Genomic DNA, 21,511 nt, shown 5'->3' on the forward strand with positions numbered 1-21,511 from the left:
GAAAAAAGTGTCGTTTGCTGTACTCATTATTCCCCAGCACAGTGCTCAGCTTTGCTGTTCCTTTCCACAAGACCACACTCTTCCCTGTCAGAGCCCAAATCTGTAGGCTGTTGCATGACTGTGAAAAGCTGTGCCAGGAAGAGGAAGCTAGGTGGTGTGTGTGAGTGTGTGTGTGTGTGTGTGTGTGTGTGTGTGTGTGTGTGTCTGTGTGTGTGTGTCTGTGTGTGTGTGTGTGTGTGTGCGCGTGCATCAGAAAGGGCATTTACAAATAAGAGACGTGGGTGTTAATATTTCTTGTGACTAATGGATGGGAAATACTAAGGGGCAGCATACCTGTGCAATTGCATTGCACATTGGTTGTCATGACTAGTAAAGCCCAGCATGCTGTGCACGTGAGCAGAGCTATGCCTCCTTCTGTTTCCAAAAATAAGTATGACTGAAATAAAAATGCAATGTGTGCCCGAGCACACACTGTGTGCCTCTTCACAGGGTAGATGGGACAGGAGGGTTATCCAGGATGTGCCATTATGAATGACGTAGCATGTGCCCAGCCTGGAGACATAATTTTCTTGGGTATTTTTGGCCAAAGTCTTAGGAGTAATACACAATCCTTACTGAATATATGGCCTATTGCTCTTACTGTGTTCCATCTACAGGTCACACACCAGTGACTCAGAGGGCTATGTTCTTCATCCTGGAATCAAGACCTAATTTTGAGAAATAATTAAATTCAAGCTCCTCCTGTTTCACATGCACCTTAACTTTATATTTACAACTTGTTTTTTAGGAAAATACGAATGTCTTTGTCTCCCTTATTTTCATGTAATTTATTTCTGTTTCTTAATTTTAAATGTGAAATACAGTATAAAAGGCTTTCATTTAGGTGTTTTGTATATTTTTTTCTTCTGTAAATAATAAATTATTTTTATCCCATGCCTACAGCCTGAATAACAAATGTATAGCATCACATTCATAACATAGAATAGAAAAAGTATACCTTAGATTTTCAATCATATTCTTAATACAGTCACTTAGCACTTCTCAACCTTTTATTATTAGTGCTTAAGACTACTAACAAATCTATTGCTTCCTAAAACAGTCAGGGGAGGGTTTAGCCACAAGCTGTGAAAATAAGAAATTACCACAGCAAATAGTAACTGTTTTCTTTGTAAATGTTTGTTGGGTAGATGAGAACTAAAATGTTAGTGAAGCAATAAGAGTTTTCAATGTGATTCAAATTATTCTTATTTTTAACATCAAAACCATGTTTTGACTGCTGATATAGCTGTACTTGGCAGAAAGTCATAGAAAGAAAATGCATGGCAGACTACTATAATTTTCAATTCTCGTTAAGATGAAAAGATTTTTTAAAAGTCTAAAAATACAACCAGTAACATTTTACTCATAAAGAAAGGACATGTGGGAGAAAAGGCTTTAACAATGGGAGCAGCTCTTACACGCTGAATAGCAGCTGGTAGAGGCCTATTTGGAAGACTTTTGTATGAATACTTTGCTGAACAAAATGTGGAATTTAAGCTGTTGTTAAATGCAGATAAAGGTCAGAGATCATGATCTCCAGAAACGATCATTTGCAATATTCCTAACTTCCTTTATGCACAGGAGGGATATGCAATGCAAAAAAAAAAACCTAGACAAATCACTGCAAAATAAGGTTTTCTTGGTAACCGGGAGGAATTTACTGCTCCTAACAAAGACCAGCATACTAATAGGTTTGAAATTCAGACACAGACAACTGTTGGAAATGAATTGCAGAATAGTATTTGTCTTGCTTTAGCTGGCTGCTAGGGAAAGGATATAATCTCTTTTTTTCTAGGAAGCCTCCCCTTCAATTCTGGAGCTCTTTCTTATGAGTTCATGCTTAAGAATTAGTAAGCTTCATTTTTAGTTATAATTTAAGTAATTTTTTTAAACAGCAAATGCACATAGCAAAAAATTTTGTGTGTGGGAATGCATGGAAGTGATTACAAACATCTCTGCTTATACTGCTTGCCTGTAAAACAGAGAGTAAATGTACGTAAGACAAATTACATCTACTGGTCACCAATATTTTGGGTTTCAGGAAAGGCCGAATTCTTCATGTAAGTGGTTTCAGAACAGATGTGGTTTAGTACAGGGTTATAATACTCTTTTTACACCTGTGTTACAGCAAGCTAAAATTCTGCTTCAGGTTTCCCTTCAGACAAAGCTCCCTACATCTGCAACACAATGGCGCTTTGACATGAATCAAAATAGACAGAAGGAAAGATGATTTTTATTATCCAAAAGTCCAGTTTTATGCCAGAGGAGCTTTTCTGGTATTAAGGCAGCTAAACAATTAAATAATTACAAAATGTAAACTTGTTTCCACAAACTAGAAATTCGCACCCCTCTGCTCAATTTTAATTTGTGGTCATTTTCAATACTGGCTGCAGAGGCGATGGATGATGCTAACATACTTTGCCCTAGAAGAAATAGGAGGATCAGTTGAAGACAACTGATCCAGTTTTGGTGATTGACCAATTTCCATTTTTACCTGACATGACACTTCTGCAATTCACAGAAGCTTTCTCGTAGATATTAAATCTCACTACTGGGTCACGCAGTGTCCGGAATGTTTTGAACATTTGCCCACGTCAAGATCCTGCAACTTTTTTGACTGAAATATATTTTGGTATACTGAGATCCAGTGTATATATTTCAGTATATTGAGACCCAGTGTTTTCAGAGCTGATATTCAGGCAGATAAGGTTTTAGTCCTGGATTTAACTTTGGCAAATCTTTTGGCAACCCAAACTCCAATTTCATTTGCTTGTTACATAAAAACTCACAATCGATTTCCTTTAATCACATCTCCATTCAGTGACCCTTTCCTTGCATGGTTTTAGTATTATTCTCCTTAACTTTGTACGTATATGTACAAAACTCCTCTATATCCAATGAATTACAGTTTGTTTCATTACTTCAGTCTGTTGTTTTTAATTGTTTTGAGAATGAATATCAAACTGATTGATTTGGGATAAAGTAAAAATTGGTTGCTACTGAAGTTCCTTCCAGAGCTAGACGTGAATTTGCAATTAACTAATTTAAAGATCTGTTTTACTTCAGTAAATACTGATGCATTGAGTGAGGAGTGAATGTGATTTAATTATAAAATTGAGAACTACATATCAATGTAATCAGGTCAGAGTCCACATCCCTCTCAAACACTGCACTCAATTTCTTTTTCTTTTTTAGCTTGTACTGCCATTTCTAAATGAAGATACCTAATTCTCAAACAATACAAAACTGCAATGTAAATCAATGTTTTTTGCCCTTCTCTATATCCACCTAAGAAAAAAATCTGAAAACCAACTAAAATGTTACTGCAGTACATTGCCTAATTTTTTTTTCCAGAGAATCCATTTCAAACCAGAGAAAACACAAAAAATGTACTTGCCAAGCTACTGGCATCTCACTTCTTCCTCACAATCACATCACATTCAAAACCCCACTTGGAGTGCATTTGATTGTGCTCATGTGATTGACCTGCCTGCTTATGAGTACCACTAAACATCATCTTTCATGCATGTGATTTTTCTTCTATCTTTCACATCGATTAAATACAAAATCTCAAAATACTTTTGGAAACAAATGCATGCAATCTAGGAGCTGCTTAATGCAGTGTCAAAAGATTGAAATGTGATTAAAGTGAAAACATCTCTGTGTCAAATTGCATTCAAAAAATTGGCATGAAGTTTTGTTTTGCAGAATCCTTATGACTAACTATAAAAGTGGATTATGGTGTAATATGGTGTAGATTTTGTATTTTGGTGTATTATGGTATAGATTATGGTGTAGATTTTTTTTTTTAAGATAGATACACATATATCTGCCTAGCTTTTGAAGTAACACACCAACACAAGGCATAAGGGCCTATGCAAACCCGCAGAATGATTTACTGACTTATCTAACCAGTTGAATCACTTTTAAACAAGAATTTAAATGGTTTTCACCTCTTTGGAGCAAAGACTTAAAAAGAAGAGGAAACAAGGGGCCTGTATAGGGGAAAACATTCTGAATGTGGTAAAGGCAGAAACTTTAAAGCACATCTGAATCAAACCTACAGACCACTAACAGAGTCATTCTAATTAAATACTGATAGGTTTGTAATACTGGTGTAAGGTGTTACTTCTACATGTAAACAGTGGTGTATATATATATACAAAAGCTGGAGCTGTAGTAGCTGGGAGTAAGAGTGAGTTCTTTGGCTACATGAAGTTATGGCAACAGTCACTTGGATGTTGCAATCTGCATCCCTTTTTAGTGTTTCTCAAAACTACACCTGTGTTTGTGGTATGGATGCTAGAAGCAGGAGATGTGCAATGTATTGAGTTATGACTTATTGACAGAAACAAGTTCTTGGAGCTAAACAAGATGCTGCTTCTTTGCTGAGCTATGTGCAGCCTGGCAGAGGGCCCAGTCTTAGACCATGGCAAATATTAGATGAGGTAAGCTAATTTAAGCCTCTTCTCTTTCAATGTGAAGTCTTAACCTCACTATCATGTAAAGTCAGTAGATGGGAAACAGGACACTAGATGAGAGTGTATTTCTCACTAGATAAACAGTTGACTCAGCAAAAGGTAACGATATATTTAAAAGCTGAACCCTGATCCAAATGTACAGGATTAGTACATATGCTATATATACTTAAGATGCAAGTGCTTCAATACTTCTAAATGCAGGATTCTTTTTATCAGGAAAATCCTGGGAAATTAATTGCTTATGTGGATCGGCAGTTCAGCAGATGGCAGCCTCTCCTCTGAGCAACTTGGGTACAAACATCCTGCACTGTAATGGGGGACAGTGTTCTTCTACTGATGATAGGCTAGTGGTTTCTCAGTTTGGATATATAATCAAGATACTCAGCATGTATTATTACGTATATATGCAAAAAGTCATTATTTGCAAAAGCTAAAACTGATACTGTGTATTCCTTATGTCTTCATTTGGGGAGTCTGTGTCTTACTTTTTTGCAGTTTCGGGTTTTACACTATTTCTCTTTGTTTTAAACTGTCCATATATGTCAAACAGATGTTCCACTTCAAGAATGGATTCAGTTAGCACTGAGTGACAGGACTCCGATATACAGCTTGCTTTTTGGCTTGCTTTGTTGCAGTTATAAAAAACTTCCATCCTTCAGGATGAAAATTGCTAAATATCTGTGATAATTACTGCTGTAACAGAGATAATCCAAAGCCTGGGTAAATAAAATGCATTTAGTTCTTACTTGAAATTTCAAGTATAAAACCAAGAAGAATGTAGCCAGCAGCAAATACAGAGAGGGTTCTAACTGTATGGGCTGTCAGCTACATAAAGCCATTGGAAATGTTTAAGACTGCTAAGTGGGATTATAAACAACATAGTATTGATGTTATTTGTTAAAATTGCTAGATTTCATTGAAATGTTACATTGCCAAAAATGTAATCTCTGGGACATAAGGAAAGCAATAGTACACTAACAAAACAGAAATAAGGCTTTTGCAGCAGTTTACCTACTTTAAAATTACCAAATCCCACATGTAGGAAGAAAAAGGTTTCTAGAACATACTCCAGATTCAACAACCCTGTTGCATACTCACACAATATCACACTGCTCTTATTTTTTTTACTTTTTGCATCTTAGTATCCATTTTCTGCATCAATGCATTATGTTTTTTCTGACTGGTGAAATCAGAAACCTTGTGCTGCAGTAAAACCTGATCTTTATATACTCTTTCTATTTCTTCTTCCTCTTGCAAGGAAAGGTTGAGATGATGAGTACACCTTGGTCTGGAAAGCTACACATTGAAGCAGTTTTATAACTGAATTCTTAGGGATTAACTATATCTTGGTGATGTATAAAGAGGGGCAAGACCACACAGCAAGACAAACTGAAATACTCTCAAACTGCTTTTAAATACCCTTTGAGAAATTGCTTTTTTTTGCAACACATTATGCTGCTTTGTTGTGTAATTTATGCGTACCTTTAAAATCCAATGTGAGAAGGACAAGGTCACTTATTACATCACTGAAATAATTGAGTGTATATTCTGGGTCTCAGTTACCTTCTTTATTTTTTGAGCACGTCCCTTCTATCTTCTAATAAATGTAATCCTTTTGTCTCCTTTGCAAATAAGACTTGCATCCATGTAACTGCATGCAAAACCACCAGTCTTGTTTATATGTCATTATCAATATTAAAGATTCTTTTTATGACCTGCTACAGACTTTTTATTCAGTTACAATCACAAAGGTTGGTGTTATTTTCTTTTTGCTTTCTGAGCCTCAATCAATTAAGTTCTGGTCAGCTTTGAAATCAGTAATGGGTTCTTTTAGCTGTCTCCGGCTTCATCTTCAAGATGATCTGTCTTCTCAGCTCAGGCTATAATATAAGTTTAGCATATTGCTGAACAAGTAATATTGTCTGGAATTTAAACAATGTAGATCCAGTAAGAAAAATATTTGCATTTCAGGAAGAGTGGATTGAATTATGGATTACTGCTTATCTGTGAAGTTAAAAGTTCAGCTTCAGAGAGCAAAATAAGGATATAGCAAAAAGAAAGCTTGTATCTTCAATTCTTTATAACATAACTCAGTCTACTTCTATTTACTGTGCAGAATTATAATATTCTTATGCTAATATATTTAGATTCCTGTGATTACATTTGACATAATTAACTTTAGAATGTGTTTTGTCTGTGCCATTTAGCCTCTGCATTATTGTTGCTCTAAGAAGATAAAGAACAAGTAATACTTGTTCTTGTAAGAAATAGACATAATTTCTCATCATTTCATGCACATTCATGGAATTATTTAAATCACTTTATACGTTTTATCTCAAAATCATAGGTTCTTCTGCTTGCTTTAATAAATAATCATGGCTGACGGTTTCATATAAAGAGATAATGCAGGGGAAAAGAGAACACATGATTTTAGTTCTGTCACCACACTTTATAAGCTGCAAGGGAGAGGTGAAAATAAACACAGTACTCCTTTAAAATAATCATTCTGCATTTATCATTGTCAACTCTAAAATAACTAGTTAAAGGTAATGTTTCTTTCTGATGCAGTCATGCAATTACCCAAAACAAATATATACAATTAACATTGATTATGGTCCTGAACCCAAATAGTCACTGACATTGAAAAAAAAAAGAAAAAAAAAAGGTAAAAAAATGCCAAATGACCAGGTGAACTCAATTTGTGTATTACACACTTTCAGCAATTTTTGTCAGAAATCATTTAGGCAACAGTGCTAGACTTTTAAAAGCCTTAGGCTCACAGGAGCCTACCTATTTTGGTTGGTGTAATAGTAAAGGCTTTACAAGAATATGAATTGCTGTTTAAAACTAAAATAAAGGTTATGTTTTGTCTCTCCAGAACTAAATACTAACAGGCTTGGTGCTTTCTGCAGTGTTTTTTTCATCAGATGGGTGGTTATTATCCTGTCCTGAGATAGCAGTGACAACCATCTCTGAAATCATCTGTGTGACTCTGAGGGCTCGCCCTCCCCTGCCATTCCCTGCTGAGACACAGCACCTTGGCTGATCAAGCATTTGGTACAGGAGGCCTCAGTGGGAGGTAAGCCCGCTGCCAGCAGAAGGCTAATGCTTATGATGCTTCCTATCTGCCAGAAATGCTTCTGAATTATGGAGGAAAAGGTGTCATATAACAATGGGAAAAATTGATCAGTAATACAACAATTCACTTAACTATCATCTACTTATTCCAACCAACTTCTGTTGCACATTTCTTTCTGAAGTTAATAAAACCACTCTGTGTTCTTCACTTCCTCTCCGTTGTGTATGCAGATGCATTTGGGAGTCTTATAACATTATGTTTGACAGACTACTTGTTTTACCTTTTTTGCCCACTTTTGCTAAATATATGCTTAAATATATGCTTCTTTCTATTGGTATTTTATAATGAAATAAAGAAGTACCCTGGTAAAGCCAACAACCCAAGACTCATGAGAAACCATCATATTGTCAAAGTTAAAAGAACAAACATAAGAAACTTGTGTCTTTACCATGTGGGAACAAAGCTAGAAAGTATAGGAATAATGCAAAACGTTGAAAAAAGACACTATTTTGAGAAAATTTCCTCCATTTTCTACTACAAGTATTTTCTTAACAAATTATATGTCTCAGCATCTTTTCCAACCCTCTGCAATAAAAAAAAAATAAAATACAGACAGCAAATATATACACAACCTTCAAGGACTCTGCAGCTGACCATATGCATCCATTAAGGACCTAGCAAAACAGCCAGTCCCACACTGCTGGAAAACATGCTACTGCCAGGAGTTCACTGCTGCCTTCTTACCATTTACTTACTTAGAATTAAACCTTTCAGAAACTACTGGCCAGTGTGTGCGAGGCAAACTGTTTGCTCTGCTAAAAGAGTCTTACACCTGAGCCCAATATAAAGACAACGTACCTGCTTCATTTTAAATGCTGAGACAGTCTATTAGTTTGAGTGCACTGTGTCACAGTACATCTTGGCAGGTTTTACCTCCTGCTTAGAAGATTAGCTTCAAGTGATAATTGGAGACAATCTTAAAAACTTAGTTGAAACAAATTTTGATGGATATGCCCTTTCATAGCCCTAAGTCATTTTTTACCCCTAATATGCTGCTTGAGTAGGATCTTTTGCAGACGTCAGAAACTCATAGCTTCCCAAAATACCTGTGTGGTTTTGCCTGCCTTTTCCCTTTTTCTGTGCTTTTTTTTTTTTTTTTTTTTTCTGTGCTGCCTCCTCACAGCTGCCTCCTGCTGTCTTTCCACTAAGGCCCACTTTCAGATTCTCTACAATTCTTTATCTTTTACACTTGAAAAAGAAAATAATAATTGCATAAGTAATCTACTAGTTGCTTTTTCTTTAGCACATCTCTGTCTAATGTAAACAATTACCATACATAAATTCCAGTGCTTTGGTATGTTGTTAGAGACTTCTTGTAAAATCAGGAGTGGCCGTGCCCAGATGGGATGGTTGACTACAATGGTGATGTGTTCTCAAAGAAGAAAACTGTATCTCTGCTTACCCTGGAACTGGAGCCACTGTGACCCCTGCATAGGTTACAACACTCTGACCAGCAGGGCTGGAAGACTTCTATCCTGCTTTCCCAAGGAAAGGGGACTCAAACGCCCCATCGGTCACATCCTTCAACGTCCTGACTAGTTTCAACCCATTTTTAAAGATGGATAGAAATCTGAAAGACAATTCTGTTCCTGCAAGTTTTCAGAGAAATCAGTGCCTGTGCAGAGGTGAATGTAGCTATTTCAGGGAAAAAAACAGCACGCATGGGATAAGAGATTCCCTAGTCTGAACAGACAGAAGTTGCATGCTGAGACACATGCTCAGTGAGGGTCCTGGGAGAGGAGTAAAAGCAAAGAGCAAGAATGTTTTACTAGAGATCTCAGTGACTGGATCTTTCCAGGGATAAAGGAAAGTAATATGAATGAATACTTTCACAGAGAGGAAAAGATCAGCAGGATACATATGCTGTTTGTTCTGGCTGGAACAAAGCTCCTGGCCTATCAGCACTCATAAGGATTTACATTAGTGTAACATACGTTGTCTCCTGCTCTGGAAAGGGTATGAACAGGATCCTGGGATAAATTGCACTACTGTGGTAAAAGAGGAGTCAAGGGACAACAGTCCATAGAAGTAATGGTTTCCTGATTCTTCTGTTCACTAAAAACTTGGGTATTGTGCAAAAATACTCAGGTGAATATGTTGGCTTCAGGGACACCGATAAACACAAATTAAAATAGCCCTACAACAACTGGAATTAGCAAAGCCTACTTTCCTTCTCCTCTTCTAGGAGACAGCATGGAGAGGAGAATCAATGCATGGGTTATTTGGTTTTCAGACTAAAATCTCAGCTTTTTTTCATTCACTTGTTTACTTGAACAAGTTGGATTTTTAAATCAGAACTAAGCTTAAATGGAAAACCAAATGTTAATCAATAAAGAATAAAATACTCCCAAAATTAGTAATAAAATAAAATAGACCCACCACTTTTTTCTCAAGGCGGGGACTTTGAGAAAGTATTTTTATTTTACTTTGCCATGCTTACAAAGGGACAGTAATAAAAATAACCTTTAGATTGAGATGCAAGAGGAAAGTCATTCTGTCTGAAATGCCAACATTTTGAGGGCCTGAATCTTTAATTAAACTACCTCTCCAGTCCCAGGTCTCAGAATTCTTCTATGTAATATTAACAATGTCAATACACATCAGATTATAATGACATATTTTAGACAAGTCTTCGTACATTTGTTATTGCACTGACCATAAATCAATTGCCCTGTTTGAAGCCAACTGAAGTCAAACTATGAGGCTAGATTATGTTAGCAATTGTTTGTGTATACAAAATGAAGAACAGTGATCTGCACACAAGAAAGGCACATTAGAAATTCATCAATTCAGAGGCAAGAAATAAGCTGTTTAATATTTTTTTAACTGGTGAAAATTAATCTGGAACAAGAGCTGACATGAATTTAAAGTAGATTCTTTATAATATGGTGCCTAGGCCATGCATGAAAACCTTGTTTACTCCAGAATTTATTCTGAACAAAAGGTCCTCATTTGGCATACTGGTTTATAGGTATTACAAATTATTTTCTCATTTCTCATCTATGGCATATTGAAATAGGTATCTGTTAATTTGCTTGACCACTTGGACACTCAGACTAAACACCTACATTTTGTCAAGATCTTTGCTCAAACAACAGCTCTAAATGTATGTAAGTTGCAGCTGTGAATACCCCATACTTTCAGAAAACCTGTGGTCTGACTTCATGTTTAGATAATGAAGATCAATTACTGACAAGCTCTGAAAATTCAATTTAAAAAATAACATTTCATCTTAGAGATGGAAATAGAAAGCCTGCTCTCCTTCATGATGTTCATTTTCCTTAAGACAAACAATATTTTATTATTGTTATCAGTATTTTATTAATTCTGTGCTTCAACTTCTGCAGCAATTCAGTAGACACCTAGATCCTTGGTGTCCAGCCCTGATACTCCACCAAACCACACTAGACTAAGTTCATGAGCACAAGAAGGCCCAGTTGATGTCACACATGCAGCTTTAGTTCTGTTTCTTCTTAACTTGGAGATAATGTCTCTGCAGTCTTAACGCTTTTTTAGTTTTTAAATATAACAGCAGAATGTAAGGCCAAAGAAGAGGTACATGTTTATGTCTATAATCCACGTAAATGTTTGGTTCTTAGGCATACTCAGCTCATAGATGACTGACATTTAATAGTTCTCAGCTTTGCAGTCCCATACAGGAAGTTAAATCTGAGATCTTTGTCTATTTGGTTTACTGAAAAATTAAAATCAAGGGAATAGGAATCAAAATTGTCAGCTCTCACTGCTCCCCCAAAAAAGTCTGTTCTTTCTTTCTCCTTTTACAGTTGCCACACAGGATTCAGTAATCCTGACCTTTCCTGGTGGTTCAATTCTCTGCTGAACTAGGCGTTACTACAGACAGATCAGTGTAGAGTTGCCTTCTGTGCTCGCTTTCATCTACGCAACCCCAGTACTGCCCTCTGGTGTGGATTTTCAAGCATACATGACAGAGAGGTGTTCGGAATTTTTACTTTTTTGGATCAAAAAAAACCCAGCCACCACCAAACTAACTCAAAAGTTGATGGACAGTTGCACTTACTATTCTGCATACATCTTAATATGTGCTGATGAAGACAGAGAATGTGAAGCCAGCAGAGCTGCACACAGATGAGACTGAAAGGGATCTCATTAACACCATTTGTAGTCCACTCAAATTAAGAACATATAGGCAGGTGTAGAAGACACAATTTCCAGGGCTGACTGCCTCAAGCCAGCCCTTCAAAACGTAAGTTGTCATTAGTGGGTTGTTGCGCTGTGCTTTCAACCTAGCTCTGGTTAAAATCCAAGCAGTGATCCAAGATGTCCCACCTGAAATATTTTCAAGGGGCCCTGCTGCTACGATGTCTTGTGTGCAGTCTGACCTGGATTATGTTCCTTAAGTGCAACCACCTTAACATCCCAAGCTGAAGATCCAAAAATCCAAGTGTCCTGAGTCTTACAGGATATGTGAATTTCTGAGGGTTGGACTCAGTGACCTTAGAGGCCTTTTCTAACCGTGATGACTCTGTGATTCTGTGGTAGCGTCTGAACGTGGGATCAAAAAGCCTTTCCCAAATTCCTCAAATTGCCTATGAAGCTTGGGCTTCTTAGACCAAGCAACCTGCATCCCAATATATTTTGATTCAAGAGTGCAGATCAAGGTAAGTCTCAGACTTCCTTAAGAGGTAACTTAAGAGCTAACAGTAAATACTCGCTAGTGTGCTTACAGTACCCAGGCTTCTATGAAAGGACAGAGCATTAATGCAATTAATATGACGCAGCAAAATTAGGGCAAAGAACTCAAAACTCAGACTACTTTTGTCAAATCACTTGACCTGAAACAAACTGGTATAAATTAGGATGGCTCAGACAACTGAACTGATATATTTGACACTGGAAAAAATAAAACCCCATTTTTATCCAGACTCCTCAGCCGGGTCACTGGAAAAATATTATTAAAAAACAACGTGAGGTCTTGGAGCAGAAGCATACCCTTTTGTACCCTGTAAGATGTTGGTAATTAATGTTTGGTAACAATGGCTCCAGAAACTCAGTGTTTCCTTAGTAAATGTATTTTCTTTATAAATGCCCCATGGATGAGAAGACAAGACTATTGAGAACTTGCTGAGTGGTAGATTTCAAATATACCTACAGGATTTCTTTGCTAGCAGTTTCCCTTGCCAGCATCTAGAGCTCTTGACAGGAGCACTATAATGATACTATTAAGGTTAGTTCTTAAAGTTGTCTTGAGATTTACCTTTATCTGTTCTCCTGCAGTCATCAGTATCTATGGATTTTCTGGCTGTCTTCTGTGTGTACTGAAGTATATGGAATGACATCATTTGAGGTTAATCTGCAATGGGAAAATTGCTTGTTGTTGGCAGTTTGTCTTTATTCTAAGGCTGTGTTCAACGCTGGACAAACTTGTTGAACTGCCTCTACTACCACCACTGATTTTTCACAGCAGATATGTAATAGAGATCAAGCATTTTTTGTAATTGTCATTGAGAAGAATTATTCCTCTCTTATATTATTAATTGAGAAAAAAAGATCCAAAAGGGTTTTTTCCCTGTAAAATTTAAGATTTGCAAGCATGCTTACTCTACAGGCATTATAACCACCTTTACATTGACTGTGGTGACACTGTGTTAAATCTCAGTTTTCTTGGCTCCATAGTTTAGACACGTACACCAAAAATCTCAACTATATTGACCCAAAAATGTTAAGAAATGCTTCCGTAACCTGTTATTCCAATACCAGTAATACACTGGTAAGAGTTTTTGTCATACCTTTAGTACTGTTACTGTAGAGTTTCAAGCTAGAGCTGCACCTAGCAAGTGAAAAAGGTTAATATGCCTAGTCTAGATTTTTCACAGTCCTTAAAAGGCATAATCTTTTAAGAAGCAGTTATACCTACACCCCTGTAGGTATAAATTTAATTTGAAAAATTAAAAAAAAAAAAAAGTATTTTGTTTTCTATCTAACCTGTGTTGATGGCTATTCCTTTCTCTCACAGACTGCCTTGATTCCTCTCTGTGCAAATATGCTCTTACCTACCCTAAACATCCACATATTTTACACTGAATACTTTTATGTACATAAAAGTACAAAACTGAGACGCACCATCCTGTTTGACACCTTCAAACATTTTAAACAAAGGCGCATAAACTGGATTTCACGGTTTTTAGAACAGTTGCCAGTGAGTGAGGTGAGAAAATGTAATTGTGCAATAACCTGCTCCACTTGAGCCTGAGGTTAGCTCCAGCTGATCCCATGGTTGCAAAACCCAACTGCAAGCAGAGATCTGGTTTAACAATCCGGGCAGCACCTGGTCCCAAGTATTTTCAGGCACTCGGAGGCCGGTCCGACAGTGAAACACACCCTCGGGAAAAGCGCCAGTCACCGACACCCCGACCTGTCCAACCACACCGCCAGACCCCCGCACAGCCGGCCTAGGCCGGAGCAGCATGGCGGCGGCTCCACCTGGGGCTGGCCCCTCAGCACGCAGCAAGCTCCGCCCCTCCGCCTGGCCCAGGGGCTGTGGGGCGGTGCCTCGGGTGCTGTGTGCTGATGGCCCTGAGGGTGAGCCTCGCGCGGGCCTCGTGAGGGCCTCGTGTCGGCCTCGTGAGGGCTTCGTGTGGGCCTCGTGTCCTCCCCCTGGAAGGGGAGAAGCGGAGGCCTGGGGGGCAGGCGGGGGGGCTGCAGCGCAGGGGTTGCTTGGCCGGATGCTCCGCGGGTGCTGCTGCCGGCCGGAGCCGCTCTCTGCTCTGTCTGACAGGTGGAGATCAAACCCGTCAGAGAATAAGCGACAGGGTCCAACAATTAACTCTACAGGTGCTCCACTGTTTGCTCTAACTTTTACAGCCTTTTGGATTTTTTTGCTAAGCTGCTGGAATACCACAGAAATGGAGATATAATCATATAGCTTATCAGAAGGGCTGAGGAGAGCATCGAGGGCACATTTGGCTCTTGCATTCTATGAATGTATGTGGTCTTCTATGTCAGATGTTGTGCAGCTGTATTTTTGCTGAGTATGATTTAATGTTGAAATTCAAGACTAGACACTTGGAATATTTTGGGGGGGTAGTTTGCTTTTTTTTAGCATTTCTCTGTTTCTGTTACAAAATAATGACATGAGAAATATCAAAGGAACCTTGTGATTTCCTTGATCAAGATATGATCCAAAAATTAATTTTTAGAAGCTAAGATTTGGATTGACATGTTTCATTTGAGAGCAGGCTCTATTATAGTAATAAAAAGTTCAAACATTATACATTTTCCCCACTTAATTTCTTACATGCTTTCACAGAACCACAAATTAGTTGTTCTGCCATGCCAGCAAGTGCTTTAGGCAAGATTCTGTCACAAAGTTTTGCCAAAAGCTCTGTAGATGATGGTAATGAATATATGCAGTTCCAACATTTAGGAAAGGAAGTTAATATAATTTAACAGGCAAGTGGGAAGGAAATGGTAACAGAAAAGCCAAGTTTGAGAAAGATTTGATTTATCAAGATGCACGTGTCAATCCCCTAGTTTTCTAGTTACAGTAGGTATATTTATGTTACTACTGTTTGACTAAGATACCCTCAGATATAAAAATTGACCCAAATAATTTTAAATTTTCAATAGTAAAGAAAAGGTCTTTTTTGTGCTTGCTTTCATAGCAAAAAATGCATGTTATTTGGTGGACAAAACTGTAAAACTTCCTTCACATATTTTTCAGTCCTTTAGTAAAGTTCTGATAGCTGCAATAATTTCTAGATCTGCATTTCATCACTGTAGTCTTGAGAGAAGCCTGATAGGTATTTGGGTTACTTTGTGCCATGCATGGTGATGATGTTCTGAGGGTTCTAAGAGAGCGTGAAGGGTTGAGAAATCTAAGTGATGATGAAGGAAATGTGCTCAGATTAAGAAACAGACAATTATCAAGAGTTTCTGAAGACATGGAGATGGGATAATTTTTTTTTTTTCCCCATAGTATTGCATTCAGAAATTACACTTCTAAACTCTTCTACAAACTGCATTGTTATAAACCAAATTCCTAGAAAACAATCAGTTTCTGGAACCTGTATTTTTTTACCAACATGTATTACTAACCTTAGTACAAGACTCTCCCAATAAAGTTTTATGTGTAGTGTTTTGAAGGTGGGACTTAAAATCACACAAAAAGCTTAATGTTTTCAGCTGAGTGTTGTCTACTTCAATCCTTATCTATAAAAACTCATAATCATTGGTAGCTTTAAAACTTAAGGGCTACTGTTTGTGAGGCAATGAAGAAAGGACAAGAAATTGTAACTTTGAAGGATCATTGATGTTTTTACCTTTGAATCTAGCTCATATAGAATAGCATTTATGATACAGGGGAAAAATGAGGCACACTAACTGGTCGATTCTGTTGTGTTAAGGACATTCTTCAGGCATTATGCTCTAGTCTTCTTTATTTCTTTAAAATGGTGATATTGTTGGAAAAAAAGATTATCCCGGTGGCTGAGATGGGCCAGAACACTTTGACACATTGAGTACTTTGTCTGAAATTAATTCACCAGTTACAGTGTTCACCATATATTAGCAGATCAGTTATGTTACCTGCAATGATACAGTATGCAGTTCATTTAAATAATTTTCTGGGAAAAAGTAGCTGATAGAGGCCATTGTTACTGCAGATTTAATTTGATCAAACGTTGGTGTGTGTTGGGTGAAGGGGGTTTTAGGATGTTTTTTAGCTGTATGAACATGGTTTTGTAAATCCATCTTAGTTATCATCCAGGTTAGCTTTCTTGCAGTGATCTTTAATCTGCCTTACATATTTTCTGGTTTATGGATGTGCCACCAAGTCCGTACAAGTGTCTTTATAATGTCTTTAGCAACCTCGTTTGTACGCACAATAAGGAGGGACCAAGAGAAGAGCTAGAAGCCAGAGAATCTGAACTGCATGAGCAAAGACAGTTTGTGCCTCAAAGCTAAGTTTTGCAGGCACTATAGATCTTACTCAAATTAATTTTGGCTAATGTACATCTCTTAAAAAACAAAACAAAACACCAAATCCCACCAAACCAACCAACCAACTCCCCAAAAAATCTCTGTTGTGTCACTGTATTGGTGAACGTTGAAAAGAAATTTGGTATTATTCTCTTTTACTATGCTAAAATAGGCTAGACAATATTTTAAATTTTGATTAGCTAGCTGCATAGTATTTTATGGGTAAAAGTACAGTAAAGGCAACTTAATAGCCCAAGTTTAACTGGGATATGTATACACTGACAAAATAATTTGTGGTAGCTTCTTTAACGAGTACGGTGCTTAATGCAGCAGTAATGTGCTGTGCTTTCAAATAAGGTTCAGGGACAATTAATGAAGAGTGTGCTTAGCTTTTTGCTTAAGAGTTCTTAATCCTTGTGACCTGGCCAGGTTCCAAGTTGGATAATTACATAAGGTTATTTCCTGCTTGCTATAGCTTAATAAGAGATGCCATCACTTCCTGTCCTAAACTATTGTGTATTCTTCTCTGCTGTGTCACAGCTATTTTAACTCCGCCCCTGGAAGGAGCAAGGTTGGAATTTGAGAGACACCGATGAAACGAGGCTGGGAGAACAAATCACGTGTTTATCTTTGAAAAGCAGAAGTACCTTTTCACAACAGAGGACAGGAAGAAAATAGAATAACTTGTAGCTAATTTTGTCTCTTTTACAGTGAGATGTGAGGTAAGAGGAGTGCACTTTCTAGAAAGTGTATTTAGTGAATTGTAACATAGGCTGAAGCAGAAGCTCCTCCTTAGGGAAGATTTGTAGGCTTTCATACTATGTGTGAAGTTGCAGTCTAGATTCTTTCTCATCCTTTGTAAGTTCTTATTTTGGCCATTGTTTAGATGATCTAATTTACAATCTGTATTTTCTGCAAACAGTTACAGCTGTTCTTCTGGGCATTCATTTGCCTCAGCACCTTTGCAGAGCTTCAGAAGGAAAGCTACCTACATACCGATTTCTAGCAATTAAACAGCATTTCTTAACGGAAGCAACGTGGTGCTGAACACATCTATTCAGTTGCAAAGCTATTACATTTGTTTCATATTGTTTATAAGCTTACTTGTGCTTTTAAAGATTATTTGGCCTGTTGTACTTCTGACATTTTCATTACAGTGAGCAGTAGATCAGCAAAACCACTATGCTTTTAACCAGTTTACACTGTTACTACTTTTGAATGTGTTTTAAAACCTAGATTGTACATAAGAATTAAAAGAAATACTGTTTTTAAATAAAACTGATTGGCATGCATTAAATGCCAACTGTTTCTTCCCTTTATCAGAGGAATGAATAGTCCTACTAACCTTGCAAAAACTTTATTGTTTTTTCTCTTATGGTAACTTCCTGCTGGTCCTTATTATCTGTCTTAATATAGTTTACATTTTACAAGAATAAGAAAATAGATGCTTTGCAAACACTACTCCCAGACATCTGCTTACAGAACTGCAGGGTACGGATTCTAGCCGCTGGTGAACACTGCTTAGGCTTTTAAGATACTTTCAGAAACTTTTTGTGTGTTTAAAAATCTCTGCTTAGACTAGCCCATGTTGCAAGATCAGAGCCTGGAAACATTGTGTGGATTTTAATTTGAGTCACTGACCTCAGAGGGGAGCCCCGCAAACAGCTCAATTGCTACAAATGATGGGCTGTAAATTTGTGCTGTTAACCTGTGAATAGGTGGGGAAGAGAGGAGCCTCTTCAGCTGTCTTTGCCTTCGGGGGGGTAATCGCGGTGAACTCCACCTGCATAGTCCCATAGGAATTTTGGGCTTGACCTTCCAGACGTTTATGTATTGTAAGTAAATGGTTCTAGTGACATCAGTGCAATTATTCAAATGTGTAAGGTTACATGTCTCTAAATATGGTGCTTACTTTATTTTATTTTTGTTTTCATTCTTCAGCAATTCAGTTCATAAATGCATTGGTAGGTGCGCTTAGTTAAGTAAATATTAATGATAAGGTCAATAAGCATATCAGAAAAGACAAGAAGACCTACAAAACCATACTCTGACATGATACATTGGGTTTTTTTGTGTCACTTACACTGAAAGCCTGAAAAGAATGCCAAGGCTAACTATATTTTTAGTTCATTAATCATACTAAGAAAGCAAAAGAAACAAGAATCCTGGTTTTGTAGTATACATGCTGCAGTTTGAATTTGCGTCTATCAGAACAGAAAATTACACCTTTAATACTGCCTGGGGTAAAATGGCCATATTGGAAAGCTAGAAGCCCTTCTGATGTAATCGTTAATCACTTTGAATGCATCAGTACCATCCACTAACAACAGCTTCTGTTGAATAGAAGTATTAAAACAAAGGAATTGTTAATAGATTTTTTTTAAACCATTGGAAGTTTTGCAGTAATAAAATATGTGTGTGTAACCAATGGAAAACCAGTAACTTTTACTGTAGACTATAGATGTAAGCTATAAAGTACTGTGTGGTTACCTAAAGCTATTTTAAATTGTTGACTGAAGGCCAAATGAGTATTTAGCGCAAAGAGGAAGATACTGTTCATATCTTGATGTCAAATACATCCCAGTGGTTTAAATTTAGATTGTTGACTGAAGTTTCTCAAGAGAAGTATGTGTTGGGGCCTGTGGTTCTGTATTCAAGTTGATTGAATTCTGTCCTGCTCAGCATTACAGAAAACAAAGGTTACATAACTTTATCTAAACATACACACGCCTTTTTTTTCATAAGATACTATGGTCTGGCTTGTTAACAGCAAAAAATTATATTGAGATTGGCTATTTAGAGCTATATAGATGCTAGAATTTGTTCTAAATGTTATAAGCAGAGGTATTTAATATGTAAGTAACAGCCAGTTGATTTGATAGTGAATTATCTAGATCCACTGTTTGTTTCCCCTTATAAAATCCTGCCATCTCCTGCATGACAATATTGTTTTATTGGAAAATGCACGAGTTCTTGGTGCATAACATTCTGAGTAAAACAGCTTTTTATTGTACTGGTGCTCACTCTTATCCCACACTTTTTTCAAGACCATTATTAGTAAATTTTGAGGTTAGAGAGGTACTGACCCAATCAAACATGTACAGAGCTTGGCCTCCAAGTTAATTAAATATGGGTTAATAACATTATAAGGAAATCATTGTCCTTATTACAGTTATTAGGTAGTTAGTCAAATTATACCTTCAAAGGAATGCAGAGCATGGAGAACTCAGTACTAAATTATGCATTTGAACCTTAGGCCAGCTTTTTCTGTTGAGACAGTTTGCTGCTAAAAAAAATTGTGTGTCATTGAAATTAAATGCCTTTCTGGGGATGGAAGGTTCCAGTTTTTAATGAAATTACTGAGTGTGGTGTAGTGAAATGATTAAAATCTGTATTCCGGGAATGTGGCGGACAAAGAAATCAATAAATGCTAACAAACCTTTACTGCTGGATGTGGATCTTTGGAATGAAATACACTGGTACAAAAATAATAATTAAAAACATATCAGCACATTAATGTATTTAGCATGAGTCTCATGCGACATTGTCTTTACTAATTTTTAGCATACATTTTACTGTGTAATGAGAAGCTTTCTTTTCTCATAACCGTATTAGGCAGCATTTTTGCCCTTCCCCCAGCGTTCCCGCACTGCAATCATTGTGCTTGCACTTATTATGTTACAAATGACCGAGGTAAGGCTGACATTCTCATTGCATGCAAAAAGAGCTGGTCTGCCAAGCGTTTTTTTTCCTAATGAAGCAGCTTTGTGAGATCTCCCCATGTGTTAATACTAATGAAGATCCTCAAGCACAATTAAAATCACAGCCAGTGGCTGAAGAGGAAACTGAAAACAATGACATCTTTCTACATATGCATGTTTCTTTATGCTGAGATCAGCTTTAATAGAAATAATGTTGATTTTTAAAATACTTGTGGGTATCATTTAACAGAGTTATCAAGCTGTACATATTCTGGTACGTATTCTGAGTGAAATGACTCAGATTTTCTTCGCTGCACTGTGGTGTAACTTGAAATCTACAGTGTTACGGTTTGTAGGGAGCAGTTCTTTGGCTCTTGAAGTGTACTTTAACCCTGAGTAAGTTTGAGACGACGCCAGAGGAAGAAAAAAAGGGGGAGGTTACCATATGTGCGGTTGGAAGGGTTGGTGTCGGGAAGTACAGCTTTTACTTTACAAACAACCCGTGTAGGTTGTTTCAGGCATGGGGAGAACAGGGGTATTTAAAACAGATTATGAGGGTTTTTAAAAATTCTTGTATTACTACCTGCTGAATTTTAATACTTACCCATAACTGTAACTTAATTCCCCCGCCGTTGTTGCCTGTTTTACCTCAATTTATCTCTTTCTTCTAGAACATAATAATTGAACGTGGCTTCCACTGTTATTTTTTATTTGCTGTGGTTCTTTAAAATGCCTCCTCTTTCGGAAATGGGTCACCTTTCCCAACCCCCCTCTCTCCAGATGGCTATTGTTTGTATCATACATTCTTTGTCGCTACGTTAAAAAATTGTCGTTGTTGTTGTTTTTTTATATTTTTTACCTGAACCTAATCTGCAGTGTAAAAAATAACATAGGTACTTAGGGTGGTCAGCCGTGTTTCTCCTTGGATCGGTAAAGTCATCCTTGAGAAATGCCCCAGTGCAGACTTCCATCCCTTTTGTCGTCGTTTGAACAACACGAACTGTCGGTAACTTTTCCCGAACACAACACGACGGCGCCGAGCGAGCGGAGGCTGCGCCGGGAGCCCGGGACGCAGCTGGCTCGGCGGGTCAGCGTTACCGGGGCCGGGATGGGATAAACAACCCCCGCGCTCTCCCGCCCGTTCAGCTGCCGCTCGCATTGTTGGGGAGCGACGGGCCGGGCTGTGCTGACGT

The 21,511-nt window shown here is 37.6% G+C and overlaps 1 long non-coding RNA gene across 2 annotated transcripts; it reads right to left on the reverse strand.

Annotated features, from left to right (window-relative positions):
• Positions 1-6,865: 6,865 nt before the first annotated feature.
• On the reverse strand, positions 6,866-21,452 carry LOC139797325 (uncharacterized). Of its 2 annotated transcripts, none has more exons than XR_011726421.1 (3): positions 21,216-21,452; positions 12,896-12,991; positions 6,866-6,976 (listed from the first exon to the last, which is right to left on the reverse strand). It is a non-coding gene; the product is annotated as an uncharacterized lncRNA (long non-coding RNA). The 2 variants fall into 2 exon arrangements; XR_011726422.1 differs by lacking the exon at positions 6,866-6,976 and adding an exon at positions 8,764-8,847 and having other exon boundaries at positions 21,216-21,336.
• Positions 21,453-21,511: the final 59 nt, after the last annotated feature.

This window comes from Heliangelus exortis, chromosome 6, assembly GCF_036169615.1.
Source record: "Heliangelus exortis chromosome 6, bHelExo1.hap1, whole genome shotgun sequence".
In the NCBI taxonomy this organism is placed as follows: Eukaryota; Metazoa; Chordata; class Aves; order Apodiformes; family Trochilidae; genus Heliangelus; species Heliangelus exortis.